Raw genomic sequence first — 12,731 nt, 5'->3', positions numbered from 1 at the left:
TTCTCTGACAGATCTAAGAGGAGTCGATTTTGGTGTTCGCAGACTTTATAGGTTGTGAGAACATTGTGAAAATCTCCAAGATCCTTACCTGCCAGAAGTTCTTTTTGATTATTTAAAATTATTTCCCTGTTAAATAATTCAAATCAGGGATGAAATCAATGAAATTGAAACAAAAGAAACAATTGAAAAAATTGACAAAAAGCTGATTCTTTGAAAAAATAAATAAAATTGATAAACACTTAGCCACTTAATGAAAAGGAGACAAAACTCAAATTACTAAAATTCATGATGAAAAAGGAAATACCATGACAAACACTATTGAAATAGAGAAGATAGTTAGAAACTATTTTGAAAATTTATACTCCAATAAAATAGATAATCTCAAAAACAAATTTCTAGAGGCATATGATGTGCCCAAACTGAATCAGGAGGACATACACAATTTAAACAGACCAATTTCAAGCAATGATATTGAAGACACCAGCAAAAGCCTACCAGCCAAGAAAAGCCCAGGACCAGATGGATTCTCTGCTGAGTTTTATAAGACCTTCAAAGAAGAATTAATACCAATACTCATCAAATTATTCCATGAAATAGAAAAGGAGGGAAGACTTCCAAACTCATTTAAAAAATATTTTTAGTTGTATATGAACACAATACCTTTATTGTATTTTTATGTGATGATGAGGATTGAACCTAGTGCATCTCACATGTGAGGTGAGAGCTCTACCACTTCCAAACTCATTCTATGAGGCTATTATCATCCTGATACCAAAATCAGACAAAGGCACATTAAGGAGAGAAAACTTTAGATCAATATTCCTGATGAACATAGATGCAAAAATTCTCAATAACATTCTGAAAATTTGCATACAAAAACATATTAGAAAGATAGCACACCATGATCAAGTGGGGTTCATCCCAGGGATGCAAAGTTGGTTCAACATATGGAATTCAGCAAATTTAATTAATTACATCAATAGACTTAAAAGATTAAGAGATGCAAAAAAAAAAGCATTTGGCAAAATATAGCACCCTTTTATATTCAAAATACTAGAAAAACTAGGGATAGTAGGAACATACCTCAACATTGTACAAGCTGTATATGCTAAACCTAAAGCCAATATTATTCTAAATTTTAGAGAGAATTGAATGCATTCTCTCTAACTGGAATATGACAGGGATGCCCTCTTTCACTACTTCTATTCAACATAGTTCTTGAAACTCCAGACAGAGCAACTTGACAGATGAAAGAAATTAAAAGGATATTTGCCAATGACATGATTCTGTATTTAGAGGATCCAAAAAATTCTTCCAAAAAACTCTAGAATTAATGAATTAAGCAAAGTAGCAGGATATAAAATCAATACTGATAAATTAAATGCATTTCTATATATCAGTGTTGAATCCTCTGAAAGAGAAATTAGGAAAATTACCCCATTCACAATAGTTTCAGAAAAGAATAAAATACTTGGGAATCAATTTAACAAAAGAGATAAAGTGAAAACTACAGAACACTAAAGAAAGAAATTGAAGAAGACCTTAGAAAAGATGGAAAGATATCCCATATTCTTGGATAGGCAGAACTAATATTGTAAAAATGGACATATTACCAAAAGTGCTATACAGATTTAATGCAATTCCAATTAAAATCCCAATGGAATTCCTCATATAAATAGAAAAATGATCATGAAATTCATTTGAAAAAATAAGAGATGCAGAATAGCCAAAGCAATCCTTAGCAAAAAGAAAGAATCAGGAGGCATCACAATACCAGACCTTAAATTATACTATAAAGCTATAGTAACAAAAATGGCATCGGTACCAAAAAGACTTGTAGACTAAGGGTACAAAATGGAAGACACAGAGACTAACCCATATAAATACAGTTATCTCATATTAGACAAAGGCACCAAAAGCATACATTGGAGAAAAGATAGCCTTTCCTACAAATGGTGCTGGGAAAACTGGAAATACATACGCAGCAAAATGAAATTAAACCCCTATGTCTCACTATGCACAAAACTCAACTCAAAGTGGATCAAGGACCTAGAAATTAGACCAGAGACCGTGCATCTAATAGAGGAAAAAGTAGGCCCAAATCTTCATCATGTTCGATTAGGCCCCAACTTCCTTAACAAGACTCCTAAAGCACAAGAAATAAAATAAAAAATCAATAAATAGAATGGATTCAAACTAAAAAACTCTCATAAAAGAAACAATAATGTGAAAAGAGAGCCTGCAGGGTGGTAAAAAATCTTTAGCACATGCATATTAGAGCACTACTCTCCAGGGTATATAAAGAACTCAAAAACTTAACACCAAAATAAAACAAAACAAAAACAACCCAATCAATAAACAGGCTAAGGAGTTGAACAGACACTTCTCAGAAGAAGATATACAATTGATCAACAAATATATGAAAAAATGTTCAACATCTCTAGTAATTAGAGAAATTCAAATCAAAATTACTCTTTTATTTCACTCCAGTCAGAATGATAATTATCAAGAATTCAAGCAATAATAAGTGTTGGCGAGGTTGTGGGGGAAATACTACAATCATACATTGCTGGTGGGACTATAAATTGGTGCAACCAACCTGGAAAGCACTAAGGAGATTCCTCAGAAAACTTGGAATGAAACTGTCATTTGACCCAGCTATCCCACTACTCCATCTATTTAATATTGCAGTACTGAACCCAAACAATTCTATCTAGTTTAATGTTTTTGAAGCATTTACTGAAATCATTCTGTTTTTGCTTTCCTAATTCAGGTTTACACTTCGTCTTAGTCTCTTTTCCCTTTTGCATTACCTGCTTCTGTCTCAAATCCCCCCATTTCCTTCTTTTGATCTCTTTATGTATTTTTCTCTTTCATCTTTGTTTGATCATTTTTCTCTTTTCTCCTTTTAAATCCTGCAAAGTTTAATAGTGATTTTGCTATCTTTTATAACTAATTTTTTCAACCCTTTCAAGAACACTATTTTAAATCCATATTTGGATTAGAGGAATTGTGGAGAATATTTTCAATAAGTTTTTTTCCTGAGGTTTATTAGTATTTGGCATTGCTCTGAAGCAAATAAAGTTAATAGGAATTAGCATATTTTCTCAAAGTGGTGGTGGATACTGGGCCCCATGAGGAGAAATATTGATACTTAGATATTTGTCCAGCTTAAGGCACTTAAGCTCAATAAATAGCCCCTGCATAAAAGTGCAAGAGATAACCATCCCAGCTGATGGGTAGACACATACAAACAATATAAAAACACAATGGAACAAGCCACCCCAAACAACCCACAACAACTAATCCCACTGATACCTGTGGGGGATATGTCAGATAAAGGATTTTCAAACTTCATAGCTAAAATGTTCAATGAATCAAAAGACGATGAAAGAAATGAACTATGAAAGAAAATACAGGAAGTAAAAGAATATTTTAATAAAGATATAGAGATTGTAAAAAAGAACCAAACAAATCCTGGAAATAAAGGACTCAATAAATCAAATAAAAATTTCAATTTTAATAAATCAAATCAATAAAAAGCATAACCAATAGATTAGGCTATGCAGAAGACAGATTTTTCAGACATGAAGATAAAGTATATTATCCTAAAAGTAAACACAACAATAAAGAATATATGTGAAGAGACAATAAATAGAATATTCAAGAAACCTGGGATAATATTAACAGACCAAATATGAGAATCACTGGTATAGAAGAAGCACTAAAATATGAAGTAATGAATACTAACTAAGCACTAAATATTACCTAATACACAACATTTTCAATGAAATAATATCAGAACACTTAGGAATAAGATTGAAATCCAAATACAAGATACATTTAGTGCCAATACCATGCCATTTTTGTTACTATAGCTTTGCAGTATAGTTTAAGGTCTGGTATTGTGATGCTTCCTGCTTCACTCTTCTTGATAAGGATTGCTCTGGCTATTCTGGGTCTCTTATTTTTCCAAATGAATTTCATGATTGATTTTTCTATTTCTATAAGGAATGATGATGGAATTTTAATTGGAATCACATTGAATCTGTATAGCACTTTGGGTAGAATGGCCATTTTGACAATATTACTTTTGCCTACCCAAGAGCATGAGATATCTTTCCATCTTCTAAAGTCTTCCTCAATTTCTTTCTTTAGTGTTCTGTAGTTTTCATTGTAGAGGTCTTTCACCTCTTTTGTTGATTCCCAAGTATTCTAGATTTTTTTGAGGCTATTGTGAATGGGGTAGTTTTCCTAATTTCTCTTTCAGAGGATTCATCACTGATGTATATAAATGCATTTGATTCATGGATATTAATTTTATATCCTGCTACTTTGCTGAATTCATTAATTCTAGAAGTTTTCTGGTGGAGTTTTTTTGGATCCTCTAAGTATAGAACCACATTGTCAGCAAATAATGACATGTAGACCAATGGTACAGAAGAGAAGACACAGAGAAAAAACACATAAATATAGTTATCTCATACTAGATAAAGGCATCAGAAACATACCCTGGAGAAAAGATAGCCTCTTCAAGAAATGGTGCTCGGAAAACTAGAAATCCATATGCAGCAAAATGAAAATAAAGCCCTATCTCTCACCATGCACAAAACTCAGCTCAAAGTGGATCAAGGATCTAGGAGACCTAGAACAGAGACCCTGCACTGTAGAGGAAATAGTAGACCCAAATCTTCATCATGTTGGATTAGGCCCTGACTTCCTTAACAAGACTCTTAAAGCTCAAAAAAATAAAATCAAGAATTAATAAATGGGATGGACTCAAACTAAAAAGCTTCATCTCAGCAAAAAAAAAAAAATAATGAGGTGAAGAGAAAGCCTGCTACATTTTGGGAGCAAATTTTTGCCACACACAAGTCAGAGCACTAATCTCCAGGATATATAAAGAATTCAAAAAACTTAATACCAACCCCCCCCCCCAAACAACCCAAGCAATAAATGGGCTAAGGAGCTGAACAGACAGTTCTTAGAAGAATATATACAATCGGTCAACAAATATATGGAAAAATGTTCAACAACTTTAGTAATTAGAGAAATGCAAATCAAAACTACTCTAAGATTTCACCTCACTCCAGTCAGAATGGCAGTTATCAAGAATACAGACAACAATAAATGTTAGTGAGGATGTGGAGGAAAAGGCACACTCATACATATCTGGTGGGACTGGAAATTGGTGCAACCACTCTGAAAGCAGTATTGAGATTCCTTAGAAAACTTGGGATGGAACCACTATTTGACCCAGCTATCCCACTCCTTGGTCTACACCCAAAGGACTTAAAATCAGCATTCTATAGTAACACAGCCACATCAATGTTTATGGCAGCTCAATTCACAATAGCTAAACTGTGGAAGCAACCTAGATGCTCTTAAATAGATGACTGGATAAAGAAATTGTGGTATATATACACATTGGAATATTACTTAGCATAGAAAGAGAATAAATTTATGGCATTTGTAGGTAAATGGATGGGGTTGGAGAATATCATGCTAAGTGAAGTAAGCCAGTCATCCCAAAACCAAAGGCCAAATGATAAGTGGATGCTGATTCATAATGGGGGAGGGCATGGGAAAAATGGAAGAACTTTGATTGGGCAAAGGGGAGGGTGGGATGGGAAGAGTGCATGGGGGCAGGAAAGATGGTGGAATGAGATGGACATCATTACTGTAGGTATATGTATGACTGCACATATGGTGGGATGTACATTGTGTACAATCAGAGTAATGAAAAGTTGAGCTGCAATTGTGTACAATGAATCACAATGTATTCTGCTTTGATATATACTAATTATATTAAATAAATTAAGAAAAAAAGACATGTTTAGAACTCCAGGTACAAAGGATTAAAATGGTCCTCTCCAAAACATAATTAAAATGTCGAATATAGAGAATGAGGAGAAAATTTTAAAAGCCACAAGAGAAAAGTGGCAAGTCACATTTAGAGGTAAACAAACATAAGTTATCCCTGATCTTTCAGCCTAGATTTTAATAGGCAGGAGGACTTGCAATAATACATACCAAGCCCTGAAGTAGAAGGGATGCCAAAGAAAACTGCTATATCCAGGAAAACTATCCTTCAGAATTGGAGATCAAGTAAAACCTTCCATGATAAGCAGAAAGGGAATCATCCAACAATATTATATGATGATTGGAAATATTTATGCCCCAAACAATGGTGCATTTACATACATAAAACAAACCTTTCTCAATATAAAGAATAAAATAGACTATAACTTAATAATACTGGGTGATTTCAACACACCTCTCTCACCAATAGACAGGCCATTCACACAAAAACTAAGCAAAGCAATAAATTTTTTAAAAAAACTAAGTAAAGTTTCTTCAGGAATAAAAAATACTATTGATCAAATAGACCTAATAGACATCAACAGAATATTTCATCCATCAACAACTAAATTCACTTCCTTCTCAGCTGCATGTGGAACCTTTCCTAAAATAGAAATCTGAAAAAATAGAATTCCTTGTGTTTTATCAGATCATAATAAAATTAAAAATCAATGACAAGATAAAAAATAAAATATTAACATGTGGAGATTGAACAATATATTTTTGACTTAAGAATGGGTCATAGAAGAAATTAAGGGTAAATAAAAACATCATTCTTAAAACAAACAAGAACACAGATACAACATATCAAAATTTTTAGGATAGTATGAAGGCAGTTTCAAAGAGAAAGTTTATAGCCTTGAGTACTATATAAAAAGAGAGAAACCAGAAAGATCCCGAATAAATAATATAATGCTGAATCTAAAGGCCATAGGAAAGCAAGAACAATCTAACTCCAAAAATCAATAGAAGACTGAAAATAATTAAGATCAGAGCCAAAATTAATGAATTTGAGAATAAAAGGCAACGTAAAGGATCACTGCAAAGAAGAGTTAGTTCTGTGAAAGGTATACAGGATTGATAAATCTTAGCCAAAGTTACCAAAAGGAAGAGAGAGAAAAATCAGCAAAATTACAGATGAAAAGGGAGATATCCACCAAAGATATTTCTTTTTTTAAAAAATGTTTTTTAGTTGTTGATGGACCTTTATTTTATTCATTTATTTATATGTGGTGCTGAGAATTGAACCCAGTGCCTCACACATGTGAAGCAAGTGCTCTAAAACTGAGCCAGGAACCCAGCCCCACCAAAGACATTTCTGAAGTGAAAAGGATCATTAGGAACTATTTTGAAAATTTATACTCCAATAAACTGGAAAATCAAAAAGATGTCGACAACTTTCTAGACCTACCTAAATTGAATTTACCAGATATTTAAAGAACTAATGCCAACCTTCCTTAAACTATTCTATGAAATGAAAAGGGAGGGAATACTTCCAAACTTATTCCATGAGACCAGTATCACCCCAATACCCAAACCAGAAAAAGACACATCAAGGAAAGAAAATCACAGATACATATTCCTGATGAATATAGATGCAAAAATACTTAATAGTAAGATTAGCAAACTGAATAAAAAATACACTAAGAAGATGGTACACTATAATCATGTGGGTTTTCTCCCAAGAATACAAGAATAGTTCAACATATGCAAATCAATAAGTGGAATTCACCACATAAATAGAATTAAGGACAAAAATCACATGATCATCTCAATCGGTACAGAAAAAGCCTTTGACAAAATTCAGCAAGCATTTCTGTTAAAAACATTGAAAAAAACGAGGGATAGAAGGAACATATGACGAACCTAAAGCCAACATAATACTGAAAAGAGAAAAACTGAAAGCATTTTATCTAAAATGTCAGCTCTCACCATCCCATTCAACATAGTCTTGAAACTCTAGCCAGAGCAATCAGGCAAGAGAAGGGAATTAAATAGATACAAATAGGAAAAGAAGTGTAACTCTTTGTTAATGACATTGCTTCTATATATGTAGAAAATCCAAAGAACTCCACCAAAAGACTTCTAGAGCTGGTAAACAAATTCAATAAAGTAGCAGCATACCAGATCAACAAAAAATCAATAGCTTTCCTACATTTCAATAATGAATCTGCTTAGAAAGAAATAAGGAAAATGATTCCATTCAAGTACTCAAAAAAACTACTTGTAAATAAATCTAACAAAGGAAGTGAAAGTTTTCTATAATGAAAACTATAGAACACTGAAGAAAGAAATTGAATACCTTAAAAGATGAAAGGGTAGGCATGCTGTTGAATAGGCAGAATTAATATTGTAAAAATGGTCATAAAGTGATCTAAAGATCTATTGTAATACCTCTCAAAATGCTAATAACATTCTTCATATAACTAGGAAAAATAGTCCTAACATTTATATGTAAAAATAAAAGACCCATAACAGCTAAAGCAATACTGAGCAAGAAGATAGTACCTGATCTTAAATTATGCTAGAGTTAGTAATAAAAACAGCATGTTATTGGGATCAAAACACACACGAGGACCAATGGAATGGGGCAGGAAACAAAGACAAATCTACATAGATGCAGCCACCTAATTGGTGATGAAGTTGCACAAATATATGTTGGAGCAAAGATAAGAAATGGTGTTGGGGAATCTATCCATATGTAGAAGAATGAAGCTAGATCCCTATCTCTCACCAGACATAAAAATAAACTCAAAGTGGATAAAAACCCTAAGAATTAGACAAGAAACATTACAACTGGTAGATAAAAACATAGGGTTTATACCATATGAGCACAGGCATTGACTTCCTTAAGGTGACTCCTAAAACTGCAGATATAAAACCAAGAATCACTAAGTGGGATGAGATCAAATTAAAAGCTTCTGCACAGCAAAGAAAATGAGAGCATGAAGAAAGAGCCTACAGGATGGGAGAAAATCTTTGCCAGTTACTCTTCAATAGGGGACTAATATTCAGAATACATAAAGAACTAAAAAAAAAAACTTGGAAAAAACCCAAGCAACTCATCAATATAAACAGATATTTCTCAAACAAAGAAGTGCTAATGGCTAACAAATATATGAAAAAAATGTTCATATATGTATACAGGAAAGTTAGATTAATTTGACTGTCTTTCCCTATCCTATTCCTCCTCCCTTCTCTTAATTCCCCTTCATCCACTCCACCGATTTTTCTTCTATTTTTTTTATCCCCCTGTATTTTGGATCAGCTTCTGTATATCAGAGAAAACATTTAACCCTTTTGGGGGGGGGGGGGCTGGCTTATTTCACAGCATAATAGTCTCCAATTATTGTTAAATGGGAAAAAAAAGCACAGTGCAGAACTGTTTACTGTTTACAATAAATATCTATTAGGTCCATTTGTTTTAGCATAGAGTTTCAACCCAAAGCTTTTATATTGATTTTCTGTCTGGATGATCAGTCCATTGAAGAAAGTGGGGATGTTGCAATCTTCTATTATCTATTCCTTTAAATCTCTTAATATATGTTTTATATGATTATGTGGTCCAGTGTTGTTTGCATATATATTTATACTTGTTATATCCCCTTGCAGTATTGATCCCTTTGTGATTGATTATATTATGGCCATTGTCTCATTTTATTGTTTATTGATCTTATCTTGTATAAGTATAGCTACCCCTGATATCTTTTTAAAAAAATTTTGTTTCTAATAGTAGTTCAAAACAATACCTTTATTTTATTTATTTGTTTTTAATGTGGTGCTGAGGATTGAACCCAGGGCCTCACACATGCTAGGCAAGTGCTCTACCACTGAGCCACAACCCCAGGCCTAATCTTGATATCTTTTGGTTTCACTTGTTTGGAATATCTTTTTCCATCCCTTCAATTTAAGTCTATGAGTGACCTTGCAGATGAAGTGAATCTCTATAGAGAACACATAGTTGGGATATCAATATAGATAAAGATATAGTTACAGATACAGATATAGAGTTCTATTGCTGAGGATCAATACAAGCACATGAATCCTATAAGGACATATCACATTTTCTTTTTCTCATTCCTTCTAGATTACAGGAGTGATGCAGAATCTTCTTTGCAAATAAGTAAATACTGGTTTTAAAGTTAAATTCTAAGTGTTAAGGGATGAGAGTATTTTGTATAAAGAGATTAGTGAGAAAATAAAATGCTTTTACTGCAAAAACACGTAGTTGGAAATTATTTTTTAAAATTTGTTCTACCATTCTGTGTTTTTTAGTTGAAGAACTTAATCCATTTAATTCAAAGTAGTTGATGATAGGTTATGACAATACTGGCATTTTGGTAATTGTTTTCTCATTCTTTTGGAGACCTTCCTTTCTCTCTTAATGGCTTTCTTTGCATTTAGGCAATTTCCCCCAGCAGTATGTTTTGATTCCTTGAATTTTTATTTTTAGTGTATTTTTAAACTTTTTTGGGGGGGTATACCAGGGATTGAACTCAGGGACACTCAATCACTGAGCCACATCCCCACCGCTATTTTGTATTTTATTTAGAGACAAGGTCTTACTAAGTTGCTTAGTGCCTCACTCTTGCTTAGGCTGGCTTTGAACTCGTTTCAAGCCTCCCAAGCCCCCTGGGATTATAGGCATGCACCACTGCGCCTGGCAGTATTAAACTTTTTCCTTTGTGGTTATGATAAAGTTCACACCAACATCTTATGATAGATTATTTCAAACAGGTAACATCTTACCTTTGGTTACAAAACAAATTTAAAAAAAACACTCCACACTTTGACTCCATCTGCCTAGGTTTTTAATTTTTTTATGGCACATATTTTTATATTGCTGAACTCTTAACTAGTTATTATAATTGTTCTTATTTTAATAGTTTTGCCTTTTAACCTTGATGCCACAGATATAAGTGGATTACATGTCATGGTAACAATGTTTGGATATCCTGAATTTGCAAATTGAATATGCTAAATTTGCCAGTGTATACTCACTATTACCAGTGAGTTTTCTATACTTAGCTGTTTTTGTGTTACATGCCAACACTCTTTGAAGTTTAAGGTATTCCCTCCTCGCTTTTTTTTAAGAGGAGAAAAGGCACAAATTTATTAACACACACATATGCACAGGAGCCATATAAAATATAAAACTCAAGGAAAGGTCAGATGGTTAACACTTATATTTCTTCTTCTTAGGGAAAAGGGAACACGAAGGATGAGGTATTCCCTTTAGCTTTTTTTTTTTTTAATGATACAGGTTTTGTGGTAATAAATCCACTTGATTTTTGTCTGGGAAAGTCTTCGACTAGTCTTCATGTCTGAAGGACTTTAATGACTGCACTATTCTACATTGACAGTTTTTCTCTCTCAGGACTTAGAAGGTTATCATCCACTCCCTTCTGGCCTGTAAGATTTCTGCTGAGAAGCCTATTTCCAGGTATATTGAAACCCAATGTAAATGATCTCTTTCTCATGCTACTTTTAGAATTCTCAGTTTATCTTTGATCTTTTGTTTTTTTTTATATTGGCCTTAGTATTGTTTGATTTGTATTAAATCTGATTGATGCCTTTGATCTTTTTATGCCTGGATATTTTTATCATTTTCAAGGTTTGGAAAGTTTTCTGTTATTTATTTAAATAAGCTTTCTACCTTTTTGTCATTGTCTCCTCCCACTTCAATACCATTTAGATACTATTGGATCAAGTATTAATAATCTTCCATAGGATCAAGTATCACAATGTCTTCATTCCTTTTCATCCTCTAATTTTTTTTCATATGGACTGTCTCTGAGTTCACTGATTATTCTACTGGTTCAATTCTGCTGTTATGCATCTTTATATTTTTTTCAGTTTATTTATTTATTTTGAAAATAGAGTAGCTTTTATTATGAATCTGGGTGGCCACCAGTTTTAAAGGAAGCATTCAGAACCATCTTTTCATCATGGCAGAGTCTAGTAATCTTAAGTCTGAAAAAAATAAGCTGCAACAGGATATGAATTGTAAAATTTACTTTAATCTCTGTTCAAAATCTCTGTCCAATTTCTGTGTGTCTCTTCAAAGTTTGGTGTTTCCTTTAAACAGGTATTTTGAATTCTTACTCTCCCAGATTCTTTCCTTGACCCTGCTCAGCTTGTTGGGGAGCCTGTATAAAGCATTCTCCATTCATGTTAGTGTTTTTTATGTCTAACATTTATATTTACCCCTTCTTAAGAGTTTCTATCTCTGTGCTTACTAATGTAAGTTCTTTCATGATGTATACCTTTTTCATTAAATTTTTTAAAATATTGATAATTGAAATTCCCAGTCCTATAATTCCCTTGTCTATATCATATATGACCCACTGTTTAGGCTTGCTCTCCCACTTTAAACTGTTTTCTGCTAATATGACTATTTCTAACTATTACCATTATAGCACTTAGAATATCAATTATAGTTATTTAAAAATTTCAGTCTAATAGTCCCAAATCTCTGATATCTCAGTAACATTTTTATGCTTGCTTTGTCTCTTCAAACTGTGCTTTTCTTTCTTTTTTTTTTTTTTTTTTTTGCTTTTAGTATGCCTTGCAATTTTTTATTGAAACCTGGACATGATCTACTGGGTCAAGAACTGAGGTAAATAGAGCTTTAGTGTGAGTTTGCATTTATTCAGATAGGGGTACGCTGAGTTCACTATTTATTGTAACTGTTGGTGTCACAGTCTAATATCTGCCATATTTGTTTTTGAGCTGTGATCTTTTGGGTTTCCATAGGAATATTTTCTTCACAAATTCTTCTGTGATCTGCAGTTGCTTCTGTTGCAATCCTTTGTTATTTTATGGAGGTCATAGTGATGCAGCGGTGAGATGTGGACAAAGAGGAAGCC

The sequence above is a fragment of the Marmota flaviventris genome, chromosome X, assembly GCF_047511675.1.
Source record: "Marmota flaviventris isolate mMarFla1 chromosome X, mMarFla1.hap1, whole genome shotgun sequence".
Classification (NCBI taxonomy): Eukaryota; Metazoa; Chordata; class Mammalia; order Rodentia; family Sciuridae; genus Marmota; species Marmota flaviventris.
Note: the sequence above shows the minus strand (reverse complement) of the source record.